The sequence below is a fragment of the Mus musculus genome, chromosome 5 (assembly GCF_000001635.26).
Source record: "Mus musculus strain C57BL/6J chromosome 5, GRCm38.p6 C57BL/6J".
Lineage (NCBI taxonomy): Eukaryota > Metazoa > Chordata > Mammalia > Rodentia > Muridae > Mus > Mus musculus.
This window is the reverse complement of record NC_000071.6, coordinates 11,426,014-11,440,538: the sequence shown is the minus strand read 5'-3', so window position 1 is coordinate 11,440,538 and position 14,525 is coordinate 11,426,014. Positions and strand designations below refer to the sequence as shown.

General features: G+C 39.4%; 1 long non-coding RNA gene and 1 pseudogene across 4 annotated transcripts in view; one reads left to right on the top strand and one right to left on the bottom strand.

The window, feature by feature from the left end:
• Nucleotides 1-14,525, top strand: part of Gm52803 — a 145,200-nt gene that overhangs the window by 128,114 nt on the left and 2,561 nt on the right. For 3 of the 4 annotated variants that reach the window (XR_003955860.1, XR_003955861.1, XR_003955862.1), the window contains one exon: nucleotides 8,797-8,974. This is a non-coding gene — a long non-coding RNA (predicted gene, 52803). Of the gene's footprint in view, nucleotides 1-8,796; nucleotides 8,975-10,241; nucleotides 10,404-14,525 lie in introns of those variants that run through there. The other variant, XR_003955863.1, reaches the window with a different exon arrangement.
• On the bottom strand, nucleotides 13,401-14,493 carry Gm29745 (annotated as a pseudogene).

The window sequence follows — 14,525 nt, the reverse complement described above, 5'->3', positions numbered from 1 at the left end:
TTCTACTTCCTCTTCAACAGGGTTTCCACAGCTTTGGCCAAGCTTGGAGGGGCACAAGTGTTAACTTCTATGCTCCATTCAGGCCTGAGTCCTCAGTCTGTGATTCTCTGCACTTTGACCAGAAGCATCTCATCTTTCATTAATTACTTCACATGGAAAGAAAAGTTGATCTGACAAAGTTTAAGAACAGTCTGTATCTATGAGTTTATTTAGAAGGTATTTTTTGGGGGGAGGGGTGTCGAGACAGGGTTTCTCTGTGTAGCCCTGGCTGTCCTGTAACTCACTCTGTAAACTGGTCTCAAACTCAGAAATTCTCCTGCCTCTGCCTCCCAAGTGCTGGGATTAAAGGTGTGTGCCACCAGGCCCGACTTTAGAAGGTAATTTTAATGAAATGGAAACGTCTAGTTCTTTGGAAAGTTAGTTCTATCAAATAATGTTTTGCTGGGGCACACAGGTGAAAGAAGGTCTTGTAAAGCAAATGCATGAAAGACTCTTTTCCTGAAGCAGATACAGGTGAAAGGATGTTTTGATATAGCAAACATGTGAAAGGACCTGGAAAGAAGGAGTATAAATATGATCCCATAGACAGTGGGAGATGAGCACGGAGCCTTGGTTTGGTTTGCTCTGCCTTGTTATTCTTCACTAAAGACACACATATATTGGTTCTCCTTACATAGCACTGTTAAATTGTGATAACTCTGCCATTGAGAGAAACTTGCCAATAACTGCTTGTGAGGTTCCTGAGGCAGCTTTCTGCTCCTGCAGCCTCATCCCAGGCCAGGTGGTGAGGCTGTTGGTTTCTTCAGGATTGACTTACAGGTGCTTAATGTCTGATGTCTCCTTGTTGAAAGGACTGGACTACAGCTGCTGGTTCTTGTCTGGTAGCTACATGCTTTGAGGACTGGTCTGTGGCTGCTGAATCATATATGGTGTTTGATATGGAACTGAACTGCTGACAAAGAAGATCAATCTTGTCCTAAAGAAATATTGCTGAACTGCTCCACTTCCCCTGTATCCTAATAACTTTTTTCCCACTACCTCTGCTGGGTGGTGGGCTAGATGAGAGGTTGAGTCCTCTAAAAAGCTCTAAAAGTAGGTTCCCAAAAATGTATGTACAACTTGACAACTCTGACAATTAGCAAAATTACCATACCACATTTTACTCTAGGATATAGATTACAGTATTAAGGATGAAATTTCTTCTTGCAAAGACAAACCCAAAACAGATCAGAAACCAGTGATTCACTTACAACAATCATGTCGATATTTTATTGTATCTATAAACCTATAGCTACCTTTCTCTTGGATAATGGTTATTAAATTATGCAGTGCCCAGGTCCAAATCAGACCATTGACGTGTTTTCTCCCTGAGCATCCTCCAAAACAGCATGAAACCTATGTAGAAGAGAGGCATTTCTAGGCGAGATAGAGATTAAATTTCTAGAAAGTTCTTTGCAAAAGTGGGTGGTATTTTCAGCAGAATCATCTTTACCATATAGATATGGTAAGGAAATAAGGAGAGTGGTAATCTGTGTGGTTTTGGAGCCTTCCTCATATGGCCTGACGAATAAATTATAGGGAGGCATCTTGTGCCTCGCCTTGTGATAGTCATTGAATAAATGTGTCTGCATAGGCTCATGAATACAGAACAAGTTCTCAAGCTCATTTAATCTTTTTAAACATATTTTGAGATTAGCTTACTAATTAGCTGGTTCCTATCAAGTTTTTTCATGTGTACTTAGTTTTGGTTTACCCAACTATTATTTATTATACTTATTGTCCACTGCCCTCACCTCCAGTTAATCCTTTAATCTCCCATATCTTTCACATAGCAAATATTATACAACACATAAAATTTATTTATATTCTTTTTGCCTAGCCCTCTTTTTTTGGTTTTATTTCCTGACACACCTGCTCCCATCACTGTTTAAGGCTTTCCACACTTAGCCAATATCTCTACTTTGTAGCTGTTTAAAGCAAACTATATTGATTTCATGAAATCAGATTCCCCTTACTTTGCATTGGAGAAGCCAAATCATAAAAAGTACTATCATGGGTGTAAAGTCCTAGTTTTGGTAAAGACATCAGAAATCAACTCTTAGAGCACAATTGCTTCTATAGCTGCCAATTGACACCACATTATCACAGGAACACTATGATATGGGCAGTGATACATAAACACCTGCGTCTCCAGGACACTGAGGGGAAATAAAACCTGCACTTTATTCCGTTCTCATATAAGTTATCAGCTACTAGAACCAATATATAGAGAAACACATCAAGAACTTAGTTTCAAAGAACTGTGAGGAAACAAATTTTAAGTTTACCAAACTCTGTCAATTAAAACACTGCTTGAAAGAAATTTTTGCAGAATATTTTTCAGCCTGTGTATGAGGAAGGGTACTATGTTACATCCTGTACTAGCTGAGCACAGCAAGAAGACCTATACAAGGATGAGACAAAATGGTTAATTTTAAATTGAATAACTGTTGTCTTAAATGCAGACTTTAATTAATATTAGGAACAAGCTCACTTGTTTATTCTTTAAACCTTTTTATTAATTTTTCATATATTATTTTTGGATCATATATTTTCACTCCCTCAGCGCTTCCCCAATTTCCCCAACTTTCCTGTAGAATTCATATTCTTTCCCTCTTTTATCCTCTCTCAGAAACAAAAACAAAAAGACAAAAAACCAAAACAAACATGCCAGTATAACCCCAAAATACAAAGAGTATGAAATTTGTTTTTGTTGTTATTTGTTTGTTTGGGCTACCCACTTTTTTGCATGACACTTGCCTTGAAGACAGCCTATTTTCCTCTTCCCAACAGTTATTGATTACAAATAGTTTCTTTGTTGAGAATGATATTTTGTGTACACTTATCATCTCATTACTAGGATTTTTGCATATTTTGAAACTCTGAAGAACTTGTGGAGTCTTTGTGAGCTCATGTTTATCAGACCTGTTAGGTTTAGATAGTATTCTTGCCTTGAAGTTATCCACCAACTCTGGCTCATTCTGTTTTCAGTTCTTCATAGACTTTTGAGCCTTGAGAGGAAGGTTTTTGAAAGAGGCTGAGTGCTCCTAAGTCCTTCACTTTCTGCACATTGTCCTGTTGAAAATATGTGTTAATAACCATCTACTGCAAGAAGTTTCTTCCTTGAGGGTTTAGTGATACTCTGATCTATGAGTATAGCAATATGCCACTAGGCATCATTTTATTGCTACTCTCTTTTGCAAAATAGTAGTTTTTTTTTCTTTAAGGCCCATAACCTAGCTAGTTTCTGTTTGTTTTATTTTTTATTTACTAATATACTTCTTTACAATCCAGCCATTGACTCCCTTTCGGTTCCCCATAATTTGTCCATCCTGTTCCTCCTTCCCCTGTCTCCAAGAGGATGCTCCCTCCAATACCAGGCACCCCCTTCCCTGGAGACTCAAGGCCCTGGAGGATTAGACTCATTTTCTACTGAGGCCAGACCAGGCAGTCCTCTGCTATGGATGTGCCAGGGGCCTCGGACCAGTGCTTATAGGCTACATGGTTGGTGGCTGAGCTTCTGGGAGGTGCCAGGGGTCCTGTCAATTTAATATTGCTGGCCATCCTAGGGGGTCACTCTTCAATTCAGCTTCTTTAATCCTTCAGCTTATTCAACCATAGGGGCCCCCAACTTCAGTCCAATGGTTGGATGTAAGTATCTGCATCTGTCTCAGTCAGCTGTTGGGTAGACCTCTCAGAGAGTAGCCATGCTAATCCCCAGTCTGTAAGCACATCACAGCATCAGCAATAGGGTCAGACTTTAGTCCTCCCTGCCCCATGAGATGGATCTCAAGTTGCGCTGGTCACTGGATTACCTTTCCTTCAGTCTCTTTTCCTTTTTTGTTACTGCAGTTCTTTTAGACAGTAACAATTCTGGGTCAAAAATTTTGACTTTGGGTTTGTAAAACCATCCCCACTTGGGGACTCTTTCTATCTACTGGAAGTGGACTCTTCAAGTTCCCTCTCTCCACTGTTGGGCATTTTGGCCATGGTCACCTCCAGTAAGCACTGAGAATTTTTCACCTTGCAAGTCTCTCACACTTTCAAAGGGGTCCGCATCACAACCACCCATCCTTGAGGCTACATATTTCCGTTCATTCTGCTGACCCTATATGCTTCTTTCCTGTCTTCCTTTATACCTGATTCTGCTGATTTTTCCCCCCGCACCCTACCCTCTCCCACCCAGGTCCCTCCCTGCCTGTGCCTTCTGTGATTATTTTCTTCCCCACTTCTGAGTGTGATTGAAGCATCCTCACTTGGGCCCTCTCTTTGTTAACATTTTTGAGTTCTGTGGATTGTATCGTGGATATTTTGTGCATTTGTGGCTAATATCCACTGATTAGTGATTTCATACCATGCATGGACTTTTGGGTCAGAGATACCTTACTTTTTATTCAATTTCTCTTCTATTAGATTCATAGTATCTAGTTTTATGTCTAGGTCCTTGATCCACTTGGATTAGAGCTTTGTGCAAGGTGACAAATATGGATCTATTTTCATTTTTCTACTGACAGACTTCCAGTTAGTCCAGCACCATTTATTGAAGATGCTTTTGCCCCTGTGTACGTTTTGTTGCTTCATTGTCAAAGGTCAAATGTCCATAAGTGTATGGGTTTATATTGGGTCTGCAACTCTATGCCACTGTTTTATCTCTGTGTTTCTGTACCAATACCATGGAGTTTTTATCACTAAGCTCTGTAGTACAGCATAAGGTCAGGGATGGTGATTCCCATCGAAGTTATTTCATTCTTGAGAATTAGTTTCACTATCCTGGGTATTTTTTACTTGTCTATATGAAATTAAAAATTGCTCTTTCCATGTCTTTGAAGAATTGTGTTTTAATTTTGAAGTGGATTGCATTGCATCTGTAGATTGTTTTTGGTAAGTGTTAATCCTATTGGTCCATGAGTATGGGAGATCTTTCCATCTTCTGAAGTTTTCTTTGATTAATTTCTTCAGAGACCTTGGAGTTCTTTTCACACAGATCTTTCTATTGTTATGTGAGAGCTACCTCAAGATATTTTATATTATTTTTGACTATTGTGAAGGGTATTGTTTGTCTATTTTCTTTCTCAGCCCATTTATCATTTGTATAAAAGAAGGCTCCTGATTTGTTTGAGTTAATTTAACTTCCAACCACTTTGCTGAAGTTGTTGATCAGCTGTGGAAGTTCTCTGGTAGAATTTTTGGGGTTGCTTATGTATACTATCTTATCATCTGCAAATAGTAATACCTTGACTTCTGCTTTGCCAATTTGTATCCCCTTTAATCTTTTGTTGTCTAATTTCTTTAGCTAGAACTTTGAGCTATATTGAATAGATATAGAGGAAGGGGCACCCTTGTCTTGCCCCTGCATTTAGTAGGATTGCTTCAAGATCTCTCCCTTTAAATACTGGCTGTTGCTATTCTGTATACTGCTTTTATTATGTTTAAATATGGGCTTGGAAGTACTCATCTCTTCAATACTTTTAACATGAAGGAGTATCGAATTTCGCCAAAAGCTTTTTTTCAGCATCTAATAAGGTAAACATGTGTTTTTTTTTTCTTTTGAATTTGTTTATATAATTGATTGCATATTAAGCCATCCATGTGTTCCTGGGATGAATCCTATTTGATCATAGTGAATGATGACTTTGATCTGTTCTTGGATTCAGTTTGTGAGAGTTGTATTGAGTATTTTTGCCTCAATATTCATAAGGGAAATTGGTTTAAAATTCTCTTCATTGTTGAGTCTTTTGTAATTTATGTATCAGCATAACTGTGTCTTCATATAATGGATTATGTAGTATTCTTTTTGTTACTATTTTATGGAATAGTTTGAGGAGTATTGGTATTATTCTTTTAAGGTCAGGAAGTATTTTGCTCTAAAACCACCTGACCCTTTCTTTCTTTCTTTCTTTCTTTCTTTCTTTCTTTCTTTCTTTCTTTCTTTCTTTCTTTCTTTCTTTCTTTCTTTCTTTTTTTCTTTTTCTTTCTCCTTTTTTCCTTAGGGGTAATCAGACTGTATAAATAGTTTACTTACTCTTCATTTAACTTGAGTACCTGGTATCTGTTTAGAAAATCATCCATGATAAACAGTCTACTAAAAGTCCAGTTGTTCTAGTTGTTCACCAGTTGTTCGGTAGTTTGTTTATTTTCATAATGTGAGTACATAATTGGTGTATTATTTCCATTGGTTGTTTTTAAATCTTCAATTTTTTCATGAATATAATTTTCAAATACTAACTATATTTTCTCAATTTACTTTTATTTTCAAAACTACTGGTTTGATATAGCAAATGACATTTAGATTGCCTGAGACATCACATATGTATTATATAATAAGCCCATGAACTTCTGAACTTGATCTTAGCTGCCTTTCTTTTGCACCATATCCATGAGAAAATGGTGAAGGATGCCTGGTTTATCATCTTCTTTCTGGACACTAATTCTCCTGTAGGTTATGTTTTGGACATTGAGGATTAGAGGTTTTGCTACTGTTGAAGGAACAGTAATTTCAGCTTGTAAGTGAGCCATCTCCAATCCACCTTCATCATAGTCTCCTTTAGATCCTTAAAGTTTCTAGCTTGAATAGGGCCCTATTTATACCTTTCAGTTCCTCCTGGCTCTTGGTACACATAACATGCAAAGTCTTGTCCAGTTAATATGGAGGTATAGGGGGAAGTGCATCTTCTACATCCTAGAAGTGAAAAACATTCATTTGATTGATTTGGGTGGGGTGGTGGTAGAGGTATATCAGTCCTTATTTTTCCTAATTAGAAGCATATACATTCTCTAAGGCAAAACTGTATTCTGGCAATTCATATCAGCTTCACTAGGCAATCTATGAAAATCTAATCTGTGGTTACTCTCGAAGTAAGTGTTTGGCATACTACCGTAAATAGTCACAGAATCTCGTAACTTCTGTGGCCCTAGATACCACATGTGCCACGAATGCTGCTGGCTTATCCCCAGTCCAGATCCTTAGCCTCAGGCATTTGTTTGAAAGAAACATTACCTGGAAACTTTTCCTTTCATTCTTAAAACTCATAGCACAAAATGCTAGGTTCTGAAACATTGTTATGTATTGACTATATCCTGTACTTACATAATATAGATATTTCTAGATATCCTTCTTATTTCTGCCTACTGCATAAATACATTTTTCTACAAAGTCCTTTCATATACTTCCATAAAGGTCTTTTTTCAAGGAAACTGATGATACAAATTTTAACACATTCTTGTTTAGTCTGTACTGAACATTTTTACAATTCATGAAGAACAATTGAGTTTGAAGCTGTGATAAGTCTTTGTTGTGCTATGTGCTTTTTTCCTGTGGGCTAACTTTACCTTCCACCCTCTATTGCATAGAAGGGATCTGAGGAGGCCATTGTTTGTTGTGGGTTCACATTTGTTTTGATGAGCCTGTTGTTATAATTATTGCATTTTATCCTTTCTACGTAATTGAGATCCACCTCTGCTGACCTTTTTTTTTCATTGTTTATCTTCTAATCATCTCACATCCAAATGAGGGTGTTAGCATGGTTGTCTGAGGTTTTCTTTCTTTTGTCTCTTGAGTAGTCTCCCTTTTATGGCACTCTGCTGCTGAATCCCTCTCTTCAATCAGTTTCTTAGATATCTAAGAAGTGTAACTCATAGATCATATTTATTTACTGGAAACTGTTCGTTAAAGAAGCCATAGCAAAACTGCTTTATGGTTTTCAGATTATTTTTGAATTCAGGTTATTTAAAGAATACTTCACTAATCCCCCTATAAACCTCTTAATATCTGATTTTATATAAGTATACATGCTGCAAAAATATAAGTCCATATCTTATATACACAGTCATAAATCACAGGTTGCCTATTTATAACTGAATTTTGTAATCTTTTCTAGTTTAAATTATAAAAGTTGTATTACTAGGCCCAACAACATTCTTCTGTGATATTTCATTGTTTGACACTCTTATGAGAATGCCTGAACAAATGTAAGTAAAGAATGTGGAATCTGGCTAGCAACATGGCATGCCAAGTTGCTAACAATTTTTTTAAAATTCATATTTTTCTTATTGTTCATAATAGGATAGAATTATACTTTTACTTCTTACTGGTAGACATTATAGTTGGTAACAAATTTGTGTATGTTTATTGCAAAAATATAATCTGATTTTCTGAGCAACGTTCATTAATTTAACTTGGGTATAGAACGCATACTTTAGTCAAGATCAATTAGTGCCACCTACCAATGGAGAAAAATGTCTGGCCATCGAAGTGTAATTTTTACAAAATGTACTTTGTATGACTGTACAGCTTAAGCTTTGTTGATAAGTTTTTACTGATAATTACTTATGAATTTCTATGTTATTCTCATGGAAGTTCCCTTAAATACAATATCATTTGGTCAGGCATGTCTTGAGTTTCCTGAACAAGGTGACCTTATTGGTGTGCATTCTATAAACTATGCCTGATTCAGTGAGAGCAGTGTTTGTGTGGTTTGTGGGCTGACTCCTGAATCCCTACTTTTCTATTCAGTAGCAGTTAGGACAATAAGCCAAAATCAGAAATGGTGATACCTTGCCATAAATTATGTGACAAGAGGGATAGGAAATTCATTTGTGTCAAAAGCCTGGGTTTTCAGAACTGGAGAGATGGCTCAGAGGTTAAGAGCACTGGCTGTTCTTCAAGAGATCCTGAGCTCAATTTCTAGCAACTACATGGTGACTGATAACCATCTAGAAAGTTAACCTTGAGATCTGGTGCCCTTTTCTGGCCTGCAGGCAAATATGCAAACAGAATGCTGTTGTAAGACTCCAGGGAGCCTTAGCTTTCTGGAGATCCTGTGAATAAAACACATGAAGCTGGGATTGATGCAAAAAGCAAGAGGAATCTATTGTTCCTGTGCACCAGGTTCGTCCCAGACCCAAAGGAGAGGCAGTGGCCCCCAGCACCCAACTGGTGAGTTTTTATATGGTTTCCAGGGGTAGAATAGAGCATCAGCAACGAGGCACAATATGATTGGCAGAGCAGTGCACCATTTAAACTGGTCTTTAGGGAATGAGTTGACAAGGACATCCCTTGTCTGAAGGTGAGCAACAGTCAGTCCTGTGGAATGTGTCCCCATCTGTAGGTCAGTTCCCACCCTGTGGTCTGAGAAATGTTAATTAGCCTCTCTCTTCCGGAGGGGCAAGTGTTTCAGGACCTTACCAACATTCCTAAGCTGATCTTTTCACTGTAAGTTTAATAAATTAATAAATCAGGGTTTCCTAGGTGATTTTGGGTCCCTGTTGGTCATGTGCAACAGCTTGAAGAGCCAAGTTGTGATGTTCCTTGGAATTCCCATAATGACACACTCAGACATGCCTAGAAACAACCAGAAAAGTGGCCAGAGAGCTCCATTTATACAATGAACAGGGCATTACTGGCTAATGCTGCAGGATGTTTGATCACACTTGAACCCCAAGACTGTGTTTCCTACTGAAAATTCCTTGCTGTGGTGTAACTCACCCCTAGCACAGAGCTTTAAACCAAGAGCTGTCTGTTTATTGTAAAAAAAGGCTATCTCGTTCTTTTGTTGTGCCTCAATCCTAGCACACAACTTTATTCCAAATGTAAATAATGTCAACCACTAGTCAGTAGGCAGAGCAAGTAACCAGCTGACAGGGAAAAAATATAAGTAAACAGAAAGGGGTTTTTTTGAACAAAGGGTATTTAAGACAACATACAGGAGGAGAAAGGACTAAATCATCAACCACAGAGGACACATGCAGTGACCTATTACTCTAGGTGAATATGTAGCAGAGAATGGCCTTGTTGGACATCAATGGGAGGAGAGACCCTTGGTCCTGTGAAGACTTGATGCCCCAGTACAGGGAAATGCCAGCACCAGGAAGATGAGCAGGGTGAGAGGGATGAGATAGGGGGTTTTGAAAGGGGAAACCGTGAAAGAGGATAACATTTGAAATGTAAATAAAGAAAATACCTAATTAAAAATATACCTAAGATGAAAAAAAGAAAATTAAAAAACATTTAAAAAAAAGAAATGTAAGTAAATAATATCTAATTTTAAAAAGAAGAACATTGGATAGTAAAGACTTGTATAACAGTTGAGAAAATTAATGAAAAACATAAAGGGAGAAGAGGAAAAAAAAAAGAATGTTTCCCTTCTAGATGTAAGCAGAATAGGATGGTCAGTTGGGTGTTTTCCTATGTCTCTGAATTTAAGGTCACTCTACAGAGCAAGATTCGGAACAAACAAGCATAGACAGTGAAGGAGTTGGAAAACAGAGCTACTGATAATGTAATAGAACAAGAGGGCCATGTTCCAGTTTCTGCAAGTTGCAGAACTAGGCAGCTTCAGCCATGTGTCTCTGGCTTTATAGTCAAGAGGAGCAAGAAACTACTGGGACGATTGATGCTGGTTGGCTGTAGCTAAGAAATTAGTGGTGATTAAGAAGAAACCAGCATCACTGAGGTGATATCTTCTGGGAAGTGTTTTCTCAGAGCACAAAGAAGCAATGTTCCAGAGATAGCTGAGGTTGTACCTTGTGGTGCAGCTGTACTTGGCAATGTGTAAGAGTCACCCTGTTGATACTGGTATTAAAGGCATGAAGGGGTCATAAAGAGCAGCTGAGGCATGGCACTATCAGAAGCCATAGAAGGCCATTGGTGGAGAGGTAGCCTCCATTGCAATTGCTCTGGACTGAAGGGATAATGCTTGGCACTATGAAGAGAGCCTATGAGATGTTATTGCTGAGGCCTAGTTGTAACTGAAGATCCCAGTGTATTGGAGATGCCAGTACCATGTGATGATCACTAAGAACAGCAGCAAGAGTAGAGAAGATCAACCTAAGCTTAGAATGCCACAGAGTGCAGAGCTGGAGAAGTGAAGCAAGCCCATTGGAGGAGCCCAAAAGTTCATGTGTGGAAGGAGCTATATCACTGAAGTTTCCTTGGAGAATCAAGATTTTTGAGATGCCAGAGCCACAGGCTAATCGCAGAAGAAAGCTGATAACAGGGAGTAGAACCAGCCCAGGAAAAAGAAGTTTACAGTAAACAAAGATGAAAATGCCTTTGGGGATTTGAAGACCACTTTGATATAAGACAAGGAGATGTTTGTAATTTGCCCAGCTCATTTGCTGTCATGCTTTGAGGATTCCAGTTAAGTGATTGGATGAATCTCAGTAGAGAGTTTGAACGTTGGACTTTTAACATGGACAATACTATAGACTATGGGAATTTAGAAGTTGGACTAAATGTATGTTTTTATTTTGCTAAGGCTAAATATGGCCCCCACAGATTTATGTGTTAGGACAAGCCTATGGAGGTTAGGGAGTAGAATGAAATGGTTTATAAATACTCATTCCAGGGAGTGGTGCTATTTGGACATGTGGCCTTGTTGGAATAGGTGTATCATTGTGGGTGGTGGCTTTAATATCCTAGCTCTAGCTCCCTGGAGGCTTTGACTCTGCTAGCAGCCTTCAGATTAAGAGGTAGAACTCTCAGCTCCTCCCACACCTTGCCTGCCTGGATGGTGACATGTTGCAGCCTTGATAATACTGGACTGTACTTCTGAAGCTGTAAGTAGCTCCAATTACACATTGTCATTTATAAGATTTGCCTTGGTCATGGTGTCTGTTCACAGCAGCAAAAGACTAACTGAGACAGTGGGATGGTTGTTTCAATATGCTAGTCTTAGAGAATATCACTATTAAGAGGTGAGGCCATGCTAAATTAGATTTGGCCTTGGTGGAAGAAATGTGTCACTGTGGGGGTGGGAATTGAAACCCTTCTCCAAGCTACCAATGACAAAAGCTTCTCCTGTTTGAATTCAGAAGAGGATACACATTCTTACCTCTTCAAATGCTATGACTATCTAGACCTATGAACCAATAAGCCAGGCCCAATTCACAATTGTTTTTTTATTAAAGTTGCTTTGGTCATGCTGTCTCTGTAGAACAATAGAAACCCTGAGTCAGACTTTGCCAACAGGAGTGAGATATTGACATAATAGGCCTGGCCATGTGTTATTTTGGAGGAATGTGGATTTGGGGACTTTTGATTTGGCAAGTGGTGCAATGCATTAAGGGTGCCTTTGGCCCATCCTACAAGAAATATGGAAGAAATTGGTACTGAGGGTGACTTAAAGTGATGCAAAAGGTTTTATAGTAGGAAGATATCAGTATGTGGCCTAGAAACTGTTTGAGTGGTATTTTGGTGAAGAATCTGGCTGCTTTTGCCATTATATGAAGAGACTTAGGAGGCAGAGTCTAGCATGAAGAGAGTCAGAAAAATTGCATGACAACTGAAGTCTAACAAGAGCCCAGTATAGACTTTGTACTCTGGTTCACTCTCATGAAAGTGTTTTGATGAAGTTTACAAAGCTCATAAAGGAAAAATACAAAATATGAGGAGCAAGACTTAAAGGAGCACTAAGAAGTGAAATGGAGCTGGATCTTGTGTGGAAGGAGATAAGCAGCTTAAGGGAGTGATGATCTCAGGGCAAGATTCCAACTAGCTAATCTCATTGTTATTGCACGTAAACTAGCAATAGTTATGTGATATTCAGCAGTATTACCTGGTTATAGTTTTTATTTGTACTTTTATTTGTACTTTTAATGTGGAATGAACTACTATCTGGGAATGGAGGGTCATCTTGTGATCCAGAACTTGAGGCTGAATGCACTGGCTTTTGATTTATATCTTGAAGAACCATGGCAATGAGAAGCTTAAAGAGATCTCCAAATTCAAGGCCAATCTAGAACAGAGAGAGTTGCAGGTAGAGAAAAGCTTAGAGCCGGGTATGGTAGACCATGCCATTTATCCCAGCATTCAGAAGACAGAGCCCTGAAGATCTCTGAGTTCAAGGTCAGTAGACAGAGCAAGTTCCAGGACTACCAAGCTTAGGCAGTGAGTGAAATCATTAAAAATGGAGATTTGGTGATGATGTAATAGAACAAGGGGGCATTTTCCAGCCCCAGCAAGAAGCAGAACTTGGCAGCCTCAGCCACTTGGCTCTGATTTTACAGTCAAGAGTAGAGGGGGATACTGGAACAGTTGATTCTGCATAGCAGGAGCTTAGAAATTTGCAGTGGTTACGAAGAGACCAGCAGAGTAGACCCTCTGGCATCACTTACATACACTATCATATCATGTGCAAATAGCTGTCCTTTGACTTCTTCTTTCCCATTTGCATCCCCCTGATCTTCTTTAGGTGTCCTATTGCTTATTAATTTAATGCTGTCTATTGGTTTGTTATTTATTGCTTTTATTTTTTTAATTTTTAAAATTATTTTTTATTATTTTTTTATCAGAACAGTTTATTGACGATATAGCATGTAATGACCCAGTCCCTAAATATACAACATCAAGCAGGGAGTCCTGTCTACAGATGGTTAATCAAGGGCACCCCACGGGCGGGCAACTCCTGGTGCAGCTGCTGGAAGATCATGGCACAATGGTTCCTCTCCTGGGTCTTGCCAAGAGCATGGTACAGCCTGGCCTGGAATTAAGCAGCATCCCTGATGCGCTCTCTGCAGTCGACTTGTGCAAAGTAGTTCTTGGCTTCAGTGAGTTTCTGAATGGCCGCTTCCAGACCTTCTGCTCTCTTTACTGGGTCATAGGACGCTGCCGAAGCCACTTGGCACTTGGACACTAAGAACATGCACGACCTTTGTCCAGGAGAGCCCCGTCAGCTAGGATGGGCTCGATAGCCATGTGAAGAAGGGTTAAGGCCTGTTCTGGGATGCTAAGGATGAGCTGGGCATAAGCCAAGTTGAGCACAGTTTCGAAGGCCAAGTACTGTAATCCGTATTCTTTGGAGAGGGCCAGAGCTTCCAGGAGCACAGGCATGGCAATAGTCGGGACGAAAGAGCGCCAGTACAGCTCTGTCACTGACAGGAGGACACTGATGACTATTTCTATATTCTTTAACTTCTGACAGTACGTCAGCAACTTCTGCAGAAGCTTGTGTGCCTCTGTCATTTGGTTCTGAGCTTGCAGTACGACTGCTTTCCTGTATACACCTTCTATGTCATTAAGCACTGTGATTCCTGTAACAAGTGAATCAGCCCAATGAATTTGCCTTCATTCAGTGCTCTGTCAAACTGTATTTTTTGATCCCACAGCATCCATTTCTGGGCGTGTTGACTGTTAGGTGGAAATCGGTCTTTCAAGTGCTTTAATACTTCACCAGCAGCCACGAAACAGCTCTGTTTTGCATGGAACTCTGTAAGATGCCAGAGAGCAAAGGCAAAGGACTCAGTATTGTTCTGATGCACGCCCGCATTCAGCAACTCCAGGCTGTTCATGCTCAGCAACATCTGGGCTTGATGCAGTGCCATGGTGCTGCGGCCGTACAGCCTCCAGATGTCTGTTTTCTGTGCAAACCGGATATCGATAAGTTTCCACAAGCTGTGTTTCCAGTGCAGGAGGTCAGAGTCCTTTAGGGCATCCATCAGTCTGTTGGCCTTTTTCCCAGCAATACCTCCGTGTTCAAATCGTTTTCAGC